General features: G+C 40.5%; 2 protein-coding genes across 11 annotated transcripts in view; both read right to left on the reverse strand.

The window, feature by feature from the left end:
• Nucleotides 1-9,739, reverse strand: part of FOXN2 (forkhead box N2) — a 65,510-nt gene extending 55,771 nt beyond the window's left edge. For 3 of the 10 annotated variants that reach the window (XM_050754880.1, XM_050754881.1, XM_050754882.1), the window contains exon 1: nt 9,204-9,381. The gene's annotated coding sequence lies outside the window, so the exon portion shown is untranslated. Of the gene's footprint in view, nt 1-1,474; nt 1,585-8,912; nt 9,390-9,536 lie in introns of those variants that run through there. The other 7 variants (XM_050754879.1, XM_050754877.1, XM_050754878.1 and 4 more) reach the window with 4 other exon arrangements.
• PPP1R21 (protein phosphatase 1 regulatory subunit 21) overlaps nt 1-18,130 on the reverse strand; it is a 645,938-nt gene that overhangs the window by 177,265 nt on the left and 450,543 nt on the right. The window lies entirely within an intron of this gene.

Raw genomic sequence — 18,130 nt, forward strand, 5'->3', positions numbered from 1 at the left:
TCAAATATTTACTGATCCAGGCACTTTGGGAGGCCAAGGCAGGCAAATCGCTTGAGGTCAGGAGTTCAAGACCTGGCCAAAATGGCAAAACCCGTCTCTACTAAAAATACAAAAATTAGCCGGGCAAGGTGGTGGGTGCCTGTAATCCCAGCTACTTGGGAGGCTGAGGCAGGAGACTCGCTTGAACCCAGGAGGAGGAGGTTGCAGTAAGCAAGACCGTGCCACTGTAGTCCAGCCTGGCTGACAGAGTGAAACTCTGTCGCAAAAATAAATAAATAAATAAAAAATTACTGAGCAATTTATCATTCACATACAGAATACTATACATTATACTATGTTTTCCGTTCTATTTTGTGATCTTTTCACTTTCTAAATTTCAGGTCTCTACTTAAGAGATAGTTGATGATATCTGACAATAGTATAGCAAAAGAAAACTTTTAAAATATGATTTTAATTCCATCTGAACAGTATTTCAAAGCAGTAATTGAAGGAAGTCAACAGTAAATTAATTTGTATAAAAAGCACTACTAAATTTGATAGCCATATGCAAAAGAATGAAACTGGACCCATCTCTCACCACATAGAAAAATTAGCTATAGAAAAGACTTAAATGTAAGACCTCAAACTATACTATAAAAATCCTAGAAGCAAACCTAGGAAAAACTCTTCTGAACATTGGCCTAAACAAAGAATTTATGACTAAGAACTCAAAAGCAACTGCAACAAAACCAAAAACAGACAAATGAGACTTAATCTGCTAAAAAGCTTCTGCACAGCAAAAGAAATAATCAATAAAGAGACAACCCACAGAATGGGAGAAAATATTAGCAAACTATACATGTGACAAAGGACTAATATCCAGAACCTACAAGACACTCAACAAGAAAAACACAACTTTATCAAAAAGCGGGCAAAGGGCATGATCAGTTACTTCTCAAGACATAAAGCAGTCAACAAACATGAAAAACATGCTCAACATCACTAATCATCAGAGAAATGCAAATTAAAACTACTATGAGATACCATCTTCCACCAGTCAGAAAAGCTATTTATCAAAAAGACAAAAAATAACAAAGCTGGCAAGGATGTGGAGAAAGGGGGAATGAGCATATACTGTTGGTGGGAATGTAAAGTAATACAGCCATTACAAAAAACCGTATAGAGGTTCCTCAAAAACTAAAATCAGAACTACCATGATGTTTCCGGTAACAGAGAATTCTAATTACCTTAATTTGATCATTATATGTTGTACCAAAATATCACATGTACCCTGAAAAATATATCAATTATAAAAAAGAAAAAAACAGAATATTTTTAAAATATTGATATACCAATAATAAACCTCCATTATGACTAAAGTCCACCTCATCCAATCTCTACACTTTGGGGAAAGTAAGTTCCTACTCTGTGTTCTCATAATACCCTTTAATGTATGTTTAGAAGAATATGTCTCATAATGCAATTATTTACTTACATGCATCTTATTCCTAGCACAGTATAAATGAAAGCATTCATACTTTCAAGAGATTGAATCCCAAAGTTACAACTAAAAAAAAACAGAGAATAAAATAACATCTCTATAAACAATAAAAGCAAGTCTGAAAGAGATACTCATAGAAGAGATAAAAATGAACTCCTATTTCAAAGCAAACTTAAAAAAAATTATATGAGAAATACATATATCAGATATACATCGTATTATATATATATCAAATATATCAGAATTAGAAAAGCTCAGAAGAAATGAGGTGCTCAAGAAAGAATTTAAAATAAAAGAGAAAAAATCATTTCAGAAACGAAGACTTAAAGGATTACGAGAAAAAATGTATTGGATAAAATCTTAGAGAAACAGAAGGTGTAAAGAAAGAAAGCTTAATAAAAAATAAAAAAAGGAGGGGGGAGTGCAAGAATCTGCATGAGTGTGAACATGAGCAAGAAAGCAGGCTTAACTATAGCATCTAGGGATACATACTTGAATAATAAAACCAAAAACGTAATTCGTTTTCAGAAAAACCAGGACAGTGGTTACTTTTTAAAGGACAGGGTTACACAGGTGCTAGCCTTATAATTCACTAAGTTACACATTTGTTTAGTGTGGTTTTCTGCATTTGTTTCACTTTATAATTACAAAAAAAAAAAAGAATTTAGGAAAATAAACTGCTGCTGACATTAATTTAAAACTACCTCTAGTCCAGGCACAGCAGCTCACACCTGTAATACAGGCACTTTGGGAGACCGAGGTAGGCAGATCACCTGAGGTCAGGAGTTCGAGACCCGCCTGGCCAACATGGTGAAACCCATCTCTACTAAAAATATGAAAAAATTAGCCAGGCGTGGTAGCTCATTCCTGTAGTCCCAGCTACTCCCAAGGCTGAGGCAGAATTGCTTGAACCCCAGAGGCGGAGATTGCAGTGAGCCGAGATCACGCCACTGCACTCCAGGATGGACAACAAAGCAAGACTCCGTCTCAAAATAAAAAAGGAACTTACTTGCTATTATAATTATGTATAATTATTTGCTTACAGTTCTATCTCAGCCACTAGACCTGTAGTTCTCAAACTTTCAATGTTATCCCACAATAAGAAATGTATTTTTTTCATGGAGACCCACAATATACATACATATATAACTAAAACAAAAATTTCATGAAATAATACTTTTACCCTTACCATATATAATGTACTAAAATTTATTTAGATTGTTTTTTAATAAAAGCTGGTCACAATTTCATGAAACAGTACTTCTACCCTTACCACATAAAATGTATCAAAATTTTTTTAGATTGTTTTTTAAGAAAAGCTGGTCACAATTTTCCACCCCAATTCAGTCACCCATTTAAGAAATACTACACTAGAGTCTAAATCCTTGTTGGCAGAACTCAATACATTCATTTGTATGCTCTAGTACAGACCATAACATGTAGTGGACATTTAAATGTTTAAATGAATGAATAAATATAGTAGATGCTGTACTAGAGAACTGAAACGGTATATTCATTGCTTTGGGGCAAGTTAAAAAAAAAAAAAGAGAAACGTGAAACAGAAAGGCTCTCAAGTCAAATTGACGGACCAGCCACCAACATACTTATGCAATCTCTGACAAATGACCTAACCTCCTTGAGTCCCAGGGAATAATACCACTTACTTAACTTGCTAAAACAATAAAGTACCAACATTCCTGCCACAGAGTAAGCATTCTATAAATATTAGTTTCTCTCCCTACCTTGAATTCTTCCCTACTCCTTCTTAGGAACAGATCAAGATGTAAGCATCTCATCCTAACAAATACTCATTTTTTTAAAGACTTCAGATTGTAATACAAAGATTAATGATTTTTTTCAAGTCTGAGAGATTTGGGTAAATACCCAGTATTGCATTTACACAATTTCTCATTATCTGTTTATGAGAATATGACACTCCTTACAGCATTATTGATAATTAAATTATGGCCAGGTGTAGTGGTTCATACTTGTAATTCCAGCACTTTGGGAGGTTGAGGTGGGCAGATCACTTGAGGTCAGGAGTTCAAGACCAGCCTGGCCAACATGGTGAAACCTCATCTCTACTAAAAATACAAAAATTAGCCAGGCACGGTGGTGTATGCCTGTAGTCCCAGCTACTCGGGAGGTTGAGGCTGGAGAATTGCTTGAACCCGGGAGGCGTTCAAGCCGAGATGGAGCCACTCACTGCACTCCAACATGGGCAACAGAGCACAACTCCATCTCAAAAAAAATTAAATTATATACTCATGTGTCTAGTATAACCATGCCAGTACACAGCAGACACAATAAAGACTGCAGTTGTTGCTATGATTATTAATAATCATTGTTCAATCAGCATAGAAAGAGGTAGTATTTAAACTGAATTTTTAAGGATGGAAGGGTTGGACAAAGGCATGGTGCAGTTAAAAGGATCAGTAAAATCTTAATTATAAGAAATCTCTTCTCTTTTTTTTCCTATTTCCTCTTGTAAGGAAAAGAAAAAAACTACAAGGATGTAAATGTGTCAATTTCCACAATTCTCTATCTCCAAAGTTATATACAAAACTCAGAATAACCACACTAACCCAGTATCAATGCAAAATTTGAATGTAAATATTGGCCCGATGAGGTGGCTCATGCTTAAAATCCCAGCGCTTTGGGAGGCTGAGGTAGGAGGATCCCTTGAACCCAGGAGTTTGAGAAGAGCCTGGGCAACATAGTCAGACCTCCCCTCTACAAAAAAAAAAAAAAAGAAAAATTAAAAAATTAGCCAGGGGTGGTGGAGCATCCCTGTGGTCCCAGCTACTTGGTAGGTGAGGCAGGAGGTAACTTGAGCCTAAGAGGTGGAAGTTGCAGTGCACTGTGATTGTACCACTGCACTCCAGCAGGGTTGGGGAGTGTGACCCTGCCTCAAAAAAAAAAAAAGATTTTAAATATATAAAAATTCTGTTCAATGGGCTATACAATTTAAAGTGTATTAATGACATATTTTAGAAAGAATTTCAATTAAGAGTTCAACGTAAGAGTGTTTTGTAGTTAACCCAGTTTACCAGAAAAATATTAACTGGAATCTTTACTTAATAAGTCTTTAATAAAATTTTATTCTCCAATAAAATTGGTATTATTTGGTTAAAAACATTCCCAAAAACATTTCCAATGTTAGGATGGCAGCACTGTTCTACTCTTCTATTAAATATACAGTAAATTCCCTCCAAAAACGTTTATTATCACTTTGAAAACTTTGGTTAATGTTTTTTATTTCCTCAGCCTCATTTCCTTTTTCCATAAATAAATAAGCATGGCTTCTCATAGAGAGACCAGGGTCCCTGTTGTTTTCCCCATGTGTTTTCTCCAACACACCTTTCAAAAAACTTCTCATAAAAAAAAAAAAAAAAGCTTTTGAGTAGCAGAAGCACCAATACCTGTAAAAATACTAGCAAGAAGGCAAGAATTTTCTTCTAACACCTGTAAACATTTTTAAGATAGGAAGATAGTTAATAGTAATTAAACTATCCCAGTCATTTAACAGTAATATATCTACTTGGGAAGAATCAAAGTAATTTTCCATTATCTGTGCTGGGAGCAAAGAGATGTCTATTTTTATGGTACGTCTATTTAACCTTTATGCTAATAGCATATATTCTAAATGTTTACTCAAGAGCTTTTATTATTTAGCCTTTTAGGGCTTTAGTAATTTTATGTTTATAAACTGTCAACGAAATCAGGACCTAGTAGACATATCCTATGTGATATTTAAATCAGGCAGGCTCCAGAAGAAGAGAAATGTCTCTCTTGCTCACCACTGTATTCTTAGCAACTACATACAATAGATACTAAATAAATATCTGTCCAACTTTAAATATTCGTTTATAGAAAGGAAAATTAGGTTGAGGGAAATTAAAAAATACATGAATCAAAATTAGGTTAAGGCTTTTGAGTATGGCACGTACTTAGCGACTTGCTTCCAAAAGAGTAGATTGGAAGGAGGCAGGAAAGTGGGCGAAACTCCACAAAGACCTCAACCATGTGATCAAGGTAATTATCATCAGTTTTATCATGTTGTTAGTTTGTATCATTGATATGATGTGATGAGGTTGGCACTTCATCTCTGTTATCTTCCTCCCTAAAACTCATAATCCCAGTCTAATCATCAGAAAAATACCAGATAAATCTCAATTGAGGGATATTCTATAAAATGTCTGACAAGTACTTCTTAAAACTGTCATAGTCATCAAAACAAAGAAAAGTCACAGAAAGTGAAATTCTGGAACAACAAAAAAAGACATTAGGGAAAAATTAGTGAAATTGGAATAAAGTATGTAGTCTAGTTAATACTACTGTAACAATTTTGTTTCCTTAATTGTGACAAATGTACCATTGCAATGTAGGAAATTGAACAGGAGAAACTGGGTGAGGTATACTCTGTCTACTAGCTTGCAACTTTTCTGTAACTATAAAACTATTCTAAAATAAAAAGTTTATTTAAATAGAAAAGTTAGGGTAAGGGAAATAAAGTATATATGAATCAAAATCCCTTAGAAGCAAATAATAATAAACGTTCTTTTGATTCCTTTATCTTTAGTGAAAGGATAGGGATAGCATTCTCATTTATGAAATAAAATTACTAATAAAACGATACCATAAGCCAGGCGTGGTGGCTCCCGCCTATAATTCCAGCACTTTGGGAGGCTGAGGCAGGGGGACACCTGAGATCAGGAGTTGGAGACCAGCCTGGCCAACATGATGAAACTCGGTATCTACTAAAAGTACAAAAATCAGCCAGGTGTGGGCGCCTGTAATCCCAGCTACTCTGGAGGCTGAGACAGGAGAATCACTTGAATCCGGGAGGTGGAGGCTGCAGTGAGCCGAGATCGCGCCACTGCACTCCAGCAATACTATATGCATTGCACATATCTGTAGTATGAATTTTGAAGTCACATATGACCAAAGCAAAAGCTCCTTTAAATGTTAGTTTTCCAAAGCATCAATCTTTGTTCTCAACCCTTCAAAAATTCTTTTTTTGTGTGAGACAGAGTCTCGCTCCGTTGCCCACGCTGGAGTGCAGTAGCATGATCTCAGCTCACTGAAACCTCCACCTCCTAGGTTCAAGCGATTCTCCTGCCTCAGCTTCCCGAGTAGCTGGGACTACAGGCATGCCCCATGAGGCCCAGCTAATTTTTGCATTTTTGGTAGAGACAGGGTTTTGCCATGTTGGCCAGGCTGGTCTCAAACTCCTAACCTCAGGTGATCCTCCTATCTCAGCCTCCCAAAGTGCTGGGATTCCAGGCACGAGTTAAGCAATCCTTTTTTCAAGAGATGAGAGCCTGGCTACATTGTCCTGGCTGGAATTGAACTCCTGATCTCAGGAGATCCTCCTGCCTTAGTCTTTAAGTATTTTATGACCTCATTTACTTTTCTTTCTCAACTAAAAATTGCTCTTAGTGGTTAGCACATATACTTATTTCTCAACTGTATTGTCTTTTCTGCCCTGAGGCCTAGATACCACTTCAATATCTTTATCTATTTTCTCTGATTGAGCACCATCGTTATGGGGTAATTAAAATTCCAATAAAATGATGTTGCTATAACTTCTCTATACAGTTCTTCTTGCGCAGATTTTAAATGGTTCATGTGGTTTAACATTCTTCAAGTAAAACTGATTCAAATAAAAACATACATTACAGAAATAATTCAAATCTATCAAAGCATTCACAAAATGAAACGATGCATTAGTAAACAAGGACTGTCCTTAAATTCAAAAATTTTCCAAACTCTCCAAAAGTTTATTTTTTATCTCCAACTCTTCGACCTTCTACTTTTATATAGTCTAAAAACTATATTTTATTCTCTTAAAATCAGTTCATGTTAACATTCATATTAACTTCACATTTTTTCAAAAAAAGCCTTAAAAAGTATACATATACACCAATCAAATCACTACTTCATCCCTAAAAAAGTATTTTCACTGGTAATGTTATTTACGTATGTTTAGATTTTTATGTAAAAAGAAAAAAAAAACCTGAGATATTTCTAAAACTATCAAAAAGAAATCCTCCAGATAATGCAATTATTTCTGATTACATTAGAATCTCTCATTAATGGTTTTGAAATTCAAGTAATATTTTTTCCCAAAGTTGGCAAACTCCATAATGCACTATTCTACTATTCCCCATCACTCTATGATGGTACCTAATAATGCTGAGGTTTTAAAGATGGATCATCAAAACAGCAGAGAATGGCAAAAAACGTCAGTATACACCTTAGAAGTCCCGCAAGGAAACAGAGGTAAGTCTTAAGATTCGGATGGAACAGGTACAGGCATTAATGGCTCAGCTTCCTCCTCTTCGCCATCTAAGAAAGCACCAAGATAAATGTACAAGCAAAGCGACAGCACAGTTACAAAGCCCCTGGCTACCAGAGAAACCTCAGCCCCTAGTGCCGCCAGTGCACTCTATTACACTCAGCCGACCACGTGGCTGTCACAATCAGAAAAAAGATATGAGAAACAGCTTCAACTAACCTGGAAATACTTAACCGCCCTCCTCCCCTCACCTCGGAGTTGGGGTGGAAGAAAGTCTGTGTCATTTCTTTGCACGCTAAAACTCTTTTCCCAGTAGGAAGAAAATGAAGTTCAGAGACTGCTGTAAAGAGACTTTAAAGCAGAAATCCAGTGCAAGAACACCGCGAGAGTGTGGCTGCTTCTGGCTCCTCAGCGAAGCAGACACCCCAACTCCCGAGAGCTGCGGTGGGAACAGAGGCATTTTGCAAAGGTGCAAAAGCGGGTGGAGTTAAGCAGGAGTGGAGGATGGAGCACGGAACACATGGACCTGGGCTGCTTTCCCCTAACTACCACCGTCCTGCCGGGTTCCACACAGGCTGCTGCTGCAGTGGGGCAAACTCGGAAGGCTGAAGGGCCTCTCCCACCGCAGACCTCTCACCTTGCCAGGAAAGAGAGGACTGAAAGGCAAAGGTAACCACGGCCCCAAAGGAGGCGGCGATCAGGAAGTGTCCATATTGCAGCACTGAAACATTAGCTCCCTCTCAAGACAGCCACCCTCGGAGGCCCCCAAGAGGCGGTGGAGGGGCGAGAGGGTGCTGGGGTCGCCCCTCCACACACACACCCAGAACCCGCCTCTGCCCACCACAACGCCCGGCTGCCCCGGGCACCTCCCCGGGCACTACTTGGCGGGGCCCACCCAGTCCCAACTGGGGCCGGACGAGGACTCCGAGCCCGGCACGTCTCGCTCCACTTCAAGCCAGAGGAGGGGGCGTTGCAAAGGCTCCGAGGTGCTTCGGGTACTTTCCTAACAGCAGATTCCAGTCCCGAGCCGAGCCCTGAGGGTCCTCGGGACCCCCTCCACCCCTTCCCGGAGAGACGACACCCTTCGCCGCGGTTTCCGCCGTGCGACAGCCCCTCCCGGGAGGTCATTACCTCTCAGGAAAAACTCCTAACTCCTCACAAGCCACACTCCCCTCAGTTCGACATCCCCCGGAGCCCACACAACACCCGATACGCGCGCCGGGGACACCCCCGCGCCGGCGCAAATTCCTCATGGGACAAAAATGTCCGGGCGCGTCACGGGACAGCCGCCTACGCGCCCCACGCCTGGCGCGGGTCGCTCGCGCTGCCTCCGCGCCCGGGAGCTGCGCCGCGGGCTGAGGCGGGGAGCGCCGACCGCGGGCGGCGCCGACCCAGGAAGGCACGGCTCCGCTCGGGACTCACCGTCAGCTCGGCCGACCGGCCGGGAGGCAAGGGACCGGCCAGGGAAGACACAATATGGCAGAGCACCGCAGCTGCTCCCTAAAGCTTCCAGCAGTCGCCTCCGGGAAGACGCGGCCACGAGCAGGCAGCAGCAGCTGCAGTGGCGGCTCCGGCAGCACCACATCCCCCTCCCGCTCGCTTCCTCCCCCTCCCTCCCCTTCCCCTTCCCCTTCCCCGCTGCCATGGCAACGCGGCGCCAAGGAGATTAGCCCCGCCTCTCCCTCCAGTCCCGCCTCCCGGGACCCCGAGGAAGGGGGCTCGGCCGACCGCTCCTGGTTCCCGCCCACCTCCTACCGAAGGGACGGGTCTGGGATCCGGCTGGCTGCCCGGCACGGCGGCTGGGGTGGGGGTGAAATGCAGGGTCCGGAAGGGCGGGGCTCACACGGAAAGTAGGGCGGAGGCGCTGTAGGCCGGTGTGGGTTTCGGGCTGAGCAGGGTAGGGGAAAGCGGGAAAATGGAAAGGCCTCGCCTGTCCGAGGAAGGACCTATAGGAGTGCGGCGGCGGCGCGGCGCGGCCGCTGAGTGGCCGAGGAGGCGCGGGGCGGGGCTAGGTTACCGCAGGGCAGGACGGCCCTCGCTGCCTGTGCCCCGACTGCTTAGACCGGCCTCGACACCCCAAGTTACGTGGGTTTCCGCAAGAGCCTTCCGCTATTGCCCAGGCTTTGAAAGCGCTTTAGGAACGGTAAAGCATTGCTGTGACTTAAAATAGTGTTACTCTTGCTTGACTGAAATGTTCTGTGAAAACAAGTCAGTGTGTTTGCGGTAGGGAATAAAAGACTTAGGGATCAACCAAAATTTAGTATGCATAGCATTTACAGAAGCTGAGGACTTCACATGCATTGTCATATCCACAATAATAACATAGCCTTGCCACATGAAATACAGGAGTGCCCATTTAAACCTGAATTTCATATAATTGGAGTTTTTTTTTTTTTTTTAAATATAAGTACATCCCGTTTGGAATATACTTCCTGTTTGTTTTGGTTTGTGTTACTAAATCTGAGAACCCTATCTAACTCATGGAAAGTTTACAGATACTGAAACTGAGGCTTAGAAGTGGAAACTTTACAGATACGGAAACTGAGACTTAGAAAAATGACCCGTCAAATGTATGAGAAGTGGCAGCACTAAGGCTCTCGTTTGCTGCGAATATGATCCTGATAATTAAATCTCTGAGTTTCTTTATCAATATCTTCAAAAACTAGAGTAGTGATACCTATCTCACAAAGGTGTTAAGTAGACTAAAAGAAAAGGTATACGAAGCCTGGATACTGACTGAGCATGTTCACTGCGTGTGCAGGCTCTGAGTAGAAGGTGAGCTGTGTATGAAACAAGCTACCTGCTGACACTAAAACAAGTCAGGCTGTGGGGCTGACAACTACAGAAGAATTATGGACATCAGAATATATTTTTAAAATGTAAACATTTGATCCCGTCATTCCACAGATGGAACGCTGCTACATTTGTATAATTTGTTTAGTCATCTACCAGTTCCATTTGTCTTTCCTTGCACTGTCCTGAAGGGCCTCACAGCTGCATTCGGAGGCCACAAGGCAAATGTACAGCATCCTTCAATTGAAGCAGGAGTTGCTGTGCCTTCTCCCTTCGAAGCAATCACTGTTGCCCACTCATGTGGACATACTGAAGGAAATTCTTGGAAGGAGGGTGTAGTAGAGAGGGAGCAGGGGAAAGAACGAAGGGAAGATTGAAAGAACCACAAAGGAGCCACAGCTTCCTCACACCTCAGTCTTGTTTTATCTCTGCCAGCCATTGTTGTGGTGGCTACTCACATAATATATCTTAATCTTCTTACAAATTATTTTACTAATATCTTACTTGATATATTGAACTTTAATTATCTTTCTCCTCATTGCTCTTACTCCGTCTATTTATTTATTTATTTATTTTATTTTTTATTTTTTTGAGACAGTCTGTCGCTCTGTCGCGCAGGCTGGAGTGCAGTGGCACAATCTCGTCTCACTGCAACCTCCGCCACCCGGGTTCAAGCGATTCTCATGCCTCAGCCTCCGGAGTAGCTGGGATTACAGGCGTGCGCCAACATGCCCAGCTAATTTTTGTAATTTTAGTAGAGATAAGATTTCACTATGTTGGCCAGGCTGGTCTCAAACTCCTGAGGTCAGGTGATCTCCCTGTCTCAGCCTCCCAAAGTGCTGGAATTACAGGCATGAGCCACTGCACCGTGCCATCCATCTATTTTAAAATCAAGTGGCTAAGCTAAGCAGTCCTCTTTAACTGTAGAAGAATCACAGAATTTGAGAGCTGGAAGATACTTCAGAGATGTATCATCCAGGAACTCAATCTATCATGAGAAAACAAATCCAGAAAAGTTATGTAATTTGTCCAAGATCAAATGATGAATCTACTACACCCTCATTCCCTAAATTCCCTCTCCTAATCCTCTTACCGACTGGTTCAACCCAGAAAGTCTGGACATATTTAAATAATCTTTGTGAGTAAGACTGAGGTCTCAGCAAATCTGTTATGCCTTTAGTTTAGAGTCCAGGGATACTTGTATACCTACAGATTGTTTTAGAGGACTTTGAACATCTGCCAAGGAAAAGCCCTGATTAAAGATAATGACGAGTCAGAGTGAATAGCTTTTCCCGGGAGTTTGCAATAGTAAAAAGGCTAGGAAACAAGAAGTGAACTCTAGGAAAAAGATGATCCTGGATTTAAGATCTCTTGTGAAGCTTACTATTCTTCTGTCTCCAAAATATCTCAAAGAAACATATTCAGTGATAAACTTTACTGGAAGACAAATGCATTAGAAAATATATTGTTTAAAATGCCCCCGTGCTTAGGCTAAAAAGTGACAGAAGCTCAAATATTTGTTTGTGTTTTAAATGTATTTATCATTGTATAATGCTACATAAATTTAACAGAAGACTTTTTGATCATGAATTGATGATTCTAAAAAAACCAGTTTGTCAATAGGGAGTCTAGACTTCAAGCCCCTTGAGGTCAAGAACCATGTTTTTCTATAATCTAATTTCTTAGAAGAGTTTCGGGTACAGTGGTGATGTTCAGTAATGTTTGTCAATAAAATAAGTAAGTAATCTCAAATTTTACGATACCAGAACTAGTATATAATATTCTTAAATACTGGTCTGCCACTTGGGCTAAAAGGTTAGAATTATGAATAAAAGTCTAATTTTTTTTTTCCTGAAGGATCGTTTTCAATGCATTTTTTAAAAGCAACTACCTATATTTAATGATATCTACATTTTTGTAATCCTTGGTATTAACAGCAATTTGGATGAATCTTCAACAAAATATGAAAGATGTCAGCTTGAAGCCATGAGAAAGCTAAAAAGTTAATGAGGAATTACCAGGCCATGATCTGGAGAATGATGGAGGTCCATTCCATAGAGGGCTGCTGAGAGGATGAGCAGGAATGGGGGACAGAGGTTTGAATTCAGGGCATACTAAGGGAGAAAGAGGTGAACTCTGTTGAAGGCCCCTTGCTTTGGACTAGGAATTCAAAGGGCTCCATCATAAAAGTAAAAGGTCTGTAGCTCGTTTTCAGATCACCTCAACCTTGAAACTGGATTAGGATAATTCCTTTGAGCTCATGCCCACAAGCACTTGGCAGAAGCAAACTAAAATCCTTTCCAGAGCAAAATAATATCATTCTAGGCCTCAAATAATTTCTACGATAATATTGAAACCACAACGCCTTGTACACAATTTTTTAAAATCAGTTACATAAGGAAATAAGAAAAATATAGCAGAAACAACAGAGAACAAAGACAGACCCAAAAGGGGTCAGATAGTGAAATTATCAGGTACAGATGTAAAAATAACAATGCCTACTATGTTCCAATAAATCAAACACAAGATTAAATATTTGGGTAGACAACTAGAAACTTGAAAAAAGAGCCAGATGAAAATTTTGGAACAAAAATTACTAACTGAAAATAAAGACTCAATGATGGGTATAAGAGCATATTAGGCACAGATAAAGATAGAATTAGTGAACTGGAAGGTAAGTCAGAAGAAAATATTCAGAATGAAGCACAAAAAGGAAAAAAGATGGAAAGTATAGAACACATAGAAGATATAGTAAGGAAGTTTAATATGAACATAAATGACATTCCAAAAGGAAAGGAAAAGGTGTTCAGCCTAAATAATATTTGAACCAGTGAATCTCCGTCAGGATTTTTTTTTAATCCACACAGCTGATATATAGACACATCATGAAAAAATTGCTAAAATCTGAAGACCAAAAGAAAAATCTTTAAGAGCAGCCAGAGAAAAGAGAGGACTTAAAAAAAAAAAAAGAAAAGAAAATTAGACTTGCAGTTGACTTTTTAACAGAAATAGCTGAAGCCAGAAAATGATGGAATGATAACTTTAAAGGGCTGAAACAAATATTTTTTAAGAAAGAAAGTAAAATTAAGGAATTTCCAAAGTAGCAAAACAGTATTCACAGTGGCATTCCATAGGCAGGAAGTAAATGATCCCAGTTATAAGGTCATAGATGTGGTAGGAAATAAAGATCAAGAAAAATGATAAATATATAGGTAAGTCTAAATGAATATTGATACTGACTATATAAGACTATAATAGTCTTGTCTTCTGTATTTGAAAATATGCAATAAGCTGGGTGTGGTGGTTCATGTCTGTAATCCCAGCACTTTGGGAGGCTGAGGCAGGAGGACTTGAGCCCAGCAGTTAGAGACAAGCCTGGGCAACATAATGAGACCCCATCTGTACATAAAATTTAAAAATTAGCCAGGCACAGTGGCACATTCCTGTAGTGGAAAGCTTCTTGGGAAGCTGAGGTGGGAAGATTGCTTGAGCCCTGTAAGCCATGATTGCACCACTGAGCTGCGCTCTAGCCTGAGTGACAGAGACCCTCTTAAGACACACACACACACACACGAAATAATGGTATATGTCAGGAGAAGGTAAATGGAATCAAGTGTTCTAAAATCTGCATTTTCTAGAAGTATGGAAGAAGTTATAGTTAGTATTAGACTCTGGTAAGTCAAGAATGCATCTTATGAACTCTAGAATAATCACTGAGAAAACAGTAAGAAACTGTATATTAGTCAGGATTCTTCAGAGAAATAGAAGTGGAGCCTTAGTAGCCTAAAATCTGTAAGGTAGAACAACAGGCTAGAGACCCAAGGAAGAGTTGCAGTTTGAGTCCAAAAGCAGTCGCTAGCAGAATTCCTTCTTGCCCGTGGAAGATAGATCTTTGTTCTATTAAGGCATTGGATAGATCCACCCACCTTATGGAAGGTAATCTGCTTTATTAAAGTCTATGGATTTAAATGTTAATCTCATCCAAAAAATACCTTCACAGAAACATTTAGAATCGTGTCTGACCGAACATTTGTACACCAGTGGCACTGGCAGTTGATTCATAAAATAAACCATGACACTATGCAATTTCCAATCTAATTTGAGGGTATGAGGAAATGGAGTAATAAAAAATAATCTAAATGCAAGATAGAAGACAAATAAGAATGTATGATAGAACAAATAGAAAGTTGTTATAAGATGATAGACATAAACCCAAATATCACTAATTACACTAAATGAAAACAGATCCTAATTTAATGACAAAGATTGTTTATGTTTCCTATTGTTATGTAACAAACTACCCCAAAGTTTAGTAGCTTAGGCCTGGCACGGTGGGATTACACCTGTAATCCCAGCACTTTGGGAGCCTGAGGCAGGTGGATCACTTGAGGTCAGGAGTTTGAGACCAGCCTAGCTAACATGGCGAAACCCCATCTCTACTAAAAATGCAAAAAAGTTAGCCAAATGTGGTTTCACCCACCTGTAGTCCCAGCTACTCAGGAGGATGAGGCACGAGGTGGAAGTTGCAGTAAGCCGAGATGGCGCCACTGTACTCCAGCCTGGGCAACATAGCAAGACCCTGTCTCCAAAAAAAAAAAAAAAAATTAGTAGCTTAAAATCAAAACCATTTTATTATTTTTCCAGATTCTATGGGTCAGAAATTTCAACAGGGCATAATGGAGAAGGGTCTCTCTTCTCTGGGTGATGTCCACTGGGGCTGAAATGTTCTAGATAGCTTCTTTACTTCTTTGTCTAGCACCTAGCTAGGATGGCTCCAATGGCCAGGGGTTAGAACAGCTTGATTGATATCATATATGTGGGGCCTTGGTTCTCACAATTGATTGGATTCTTTCGTTTTTCTACAAGTAGTTCTAGGACTTCTTTTCCACATGGCAAATCCATGTAGCCTCTCCAGAAAGATAGCAGACTTCTTACATGCAAGCTCAGAGTTCCCAAGAAGATTAGGCTTGGAACTAACACACTGTCACTTCTGTTACATTCTATCAGATAAAGGAAATAACAGGCCTAGAGTCAGGAGGAAACCACATAAGGGTGTAAATACTAGAAAGTGGGATGAACCTGGGGCCACCAATTGATGTAACCAACTACCACAGATTGTCAAACTGGGCAAAAATAAAAACCCAACCACATGCTGTTTACAAGGGACATAATCTAGAATATAAAAATACAGAAAGTTTGAAAGTAAAAAATAGGAAAAAAGTAAACCATGCAAAATTACCAAAAGGACGCTAGAATAGCTAAATTAAGTAGATATTAAGACAAGAAGTACTGGGGCCAGGCACAGTGGCTCACACCTGTAATCCCAGCACTTTGGGAGGCAGAGGGAGGCGGATCACGAGGTTGGCGGATCACGAGGTCAGGAGATCTAGACCATCCTGGCTAACACGGTGAAACTCCGTCTCTAGTGAAAAATACAAAAAAATTAACCGGGTGTGGTGGCAGGCACCTGTAGTCCCAGCTATTTGGGAGGCTGAGGCAGGGGAATGGCATGAACCCGGGAGGCGGAGCTTGCAGTGAGCCGAGATCATGCCACTGCACTCCAGCCTTGGTGACAGAGCGAGACTCCGTCTCAAAAAAAAAAAAAAAAAGTACCGCTGGAGTGAAAGGGAGACTTCATAATAATGAAGACTTAATTTGCCAGGAAGATAAAAATATTGTAAATTTGTATTCCTCCAATAACATAGCCTCAAAGTATATAAAGCAAAAATTACAGAACTACGAGGAATAAAATATCCAGAATTTTAGGAGGAGATGTTATCATACTCAGTTACTGATAAAACAGGCAGACGAAAAATTCAGTGACTATAGGTCTGAACAACGCTATTAGCAAAGTTAAGTATAAGGACATATGGAATACTTTTCTTTAGTCCTTTACATACGAAGAAATTCATTAGTTTATGTTATTTCTGCTTTGGCTCATGAAGCTGGTAAGGATATCAGGATCCTGAGCCTTCAGGCTACTTAGAATCTATCCCTATTTTACAGATAGATTGTGTACCTTTACCTCATTCATTAAATAAACATATTAACTACCAACTATGTTCCAGGCCCTGCACTTAGTACAGAGATGAAAACAGTAGTTAAAACTACAGGCAAGCAAATCAGAAAATATAATTGTGGTATATAAGTGCAGTGATAGAGCTTCACATAAGTAGTAATGGGAATCAAGTCCTAACTCAACTCAGGGAGATGTCTGAACAAAGACTGAAGAGAGAAGAATATAGAGTAGAGGTAGGAATGGGAGTGGTAGAAGGAGGGGTGGAACCATATCTAGCAAAGCCTAGTGGGGAAAGAGCATGATTATTCAAGTCAGAGAACTGCCAGTCATTTGGAATGTCTGGAATATAAAAGGTTGCTCAAGTTAGGGATTATCCGGTTGCAAGAAACAGAAACTCATGCCAGCTGGCTAAAGTAAAGGAGAAATGAATATAAAAATAGGCAGGGATTATGTGAGACACAACTGTGGGAAGCACAGCCAACATTACAAGAACTCTCCCCTTTCTCTCTCTCATCATCTAGTCTTGGCTTTTCTTTGTGTGTCTGTTTCACTCTCTGCTCACTTACGTGCTTACATGTGGCCCATTATGGCTGTCCCAGATACGGGCCTTGGCTCTCCACCTCTGCCACCAGCCCACTTTGTCTAACTTTCCTGCTTAGCAACCCACAGTTATTACCTAACACAGCCTCAGGGTCCCACTTCCAAATTCCCAGGAGCTGTAATCAGAGTGATGCAGCTTCTACATGCTTGTACATCAGGGGTCAGCAAACTATGGCTCTGGGAGCCAAATCTAGCCTGCCTTCTACTTTTGTAAATAAAGTTTTAATGGAACATAGCCACACACATTCATTAACATACTATCTATGACTGCTTTGGCACTACAAAGACAGAGTTGTGCAACTGAGACAGAAAACCAATGGACCGTAGGCTGAAACCATTTACTACGGAGACCTTTACAGTAAAGTTTGCTGGCCAGGCACGGTGGCTCATGCCTGTAATCCCAGTACTTTGGGAGGCCGAGGCGGGTGGATCACCTGAGGTCAGCAGTTCAAGACCAGCCTGGACAACATGGTGAAACCCTGTCTCTACTAAAAATACAAAAATGACCTGGGCATGGTGGTGCATGCCTGTAAATCCCAGCTACTTGGGAGGCTGAGGCAGGAGAATTGCTTGAACCCGGGAGGCAGAGGTTGCAGTGAACCGAGATCGCCCCACTGCACTCCAGCCTGGGCAACAGAGCTAGACTCTCTCAAAAAAAAGGAAAAAGTTTGCTGACCCTACAGTAAACAGGTCATGTGGAGGTGTAGAGCTGTATAAAGGTTTACAGGGAGTCAGCTCTGGTAATGGAAGCTCTGAAAGTGGATAACCCCTCTGTGTGTCTTCAAAAAAAAAAAAAAAGAAAGGATAATATTGGGGAAAGAAACAGTGGCTGAGGAAGTATTTGAGAAAGGAACAGGTTGCAAACTAACACAGGAAAGAAAATAATCAGTCTCAAGTGTATGCTACATTTTTTACACAAAGGGTGAAAGGGTGCAAG

This window comes from Macaca thibetana, chromosome 13, assembly GCF_024542745.1.
Source record: "Macaca thibetana thibetana isolate TM-01 chromosome 13, ASM2454274v1, whole genome shotgun sequence".
NCBI classification, from domain to species: Eukaryota; Metazoa; Chordata; class Mammalia; order Primates; family Cercopithecidae; genus Macaca; species Macaca thibetana.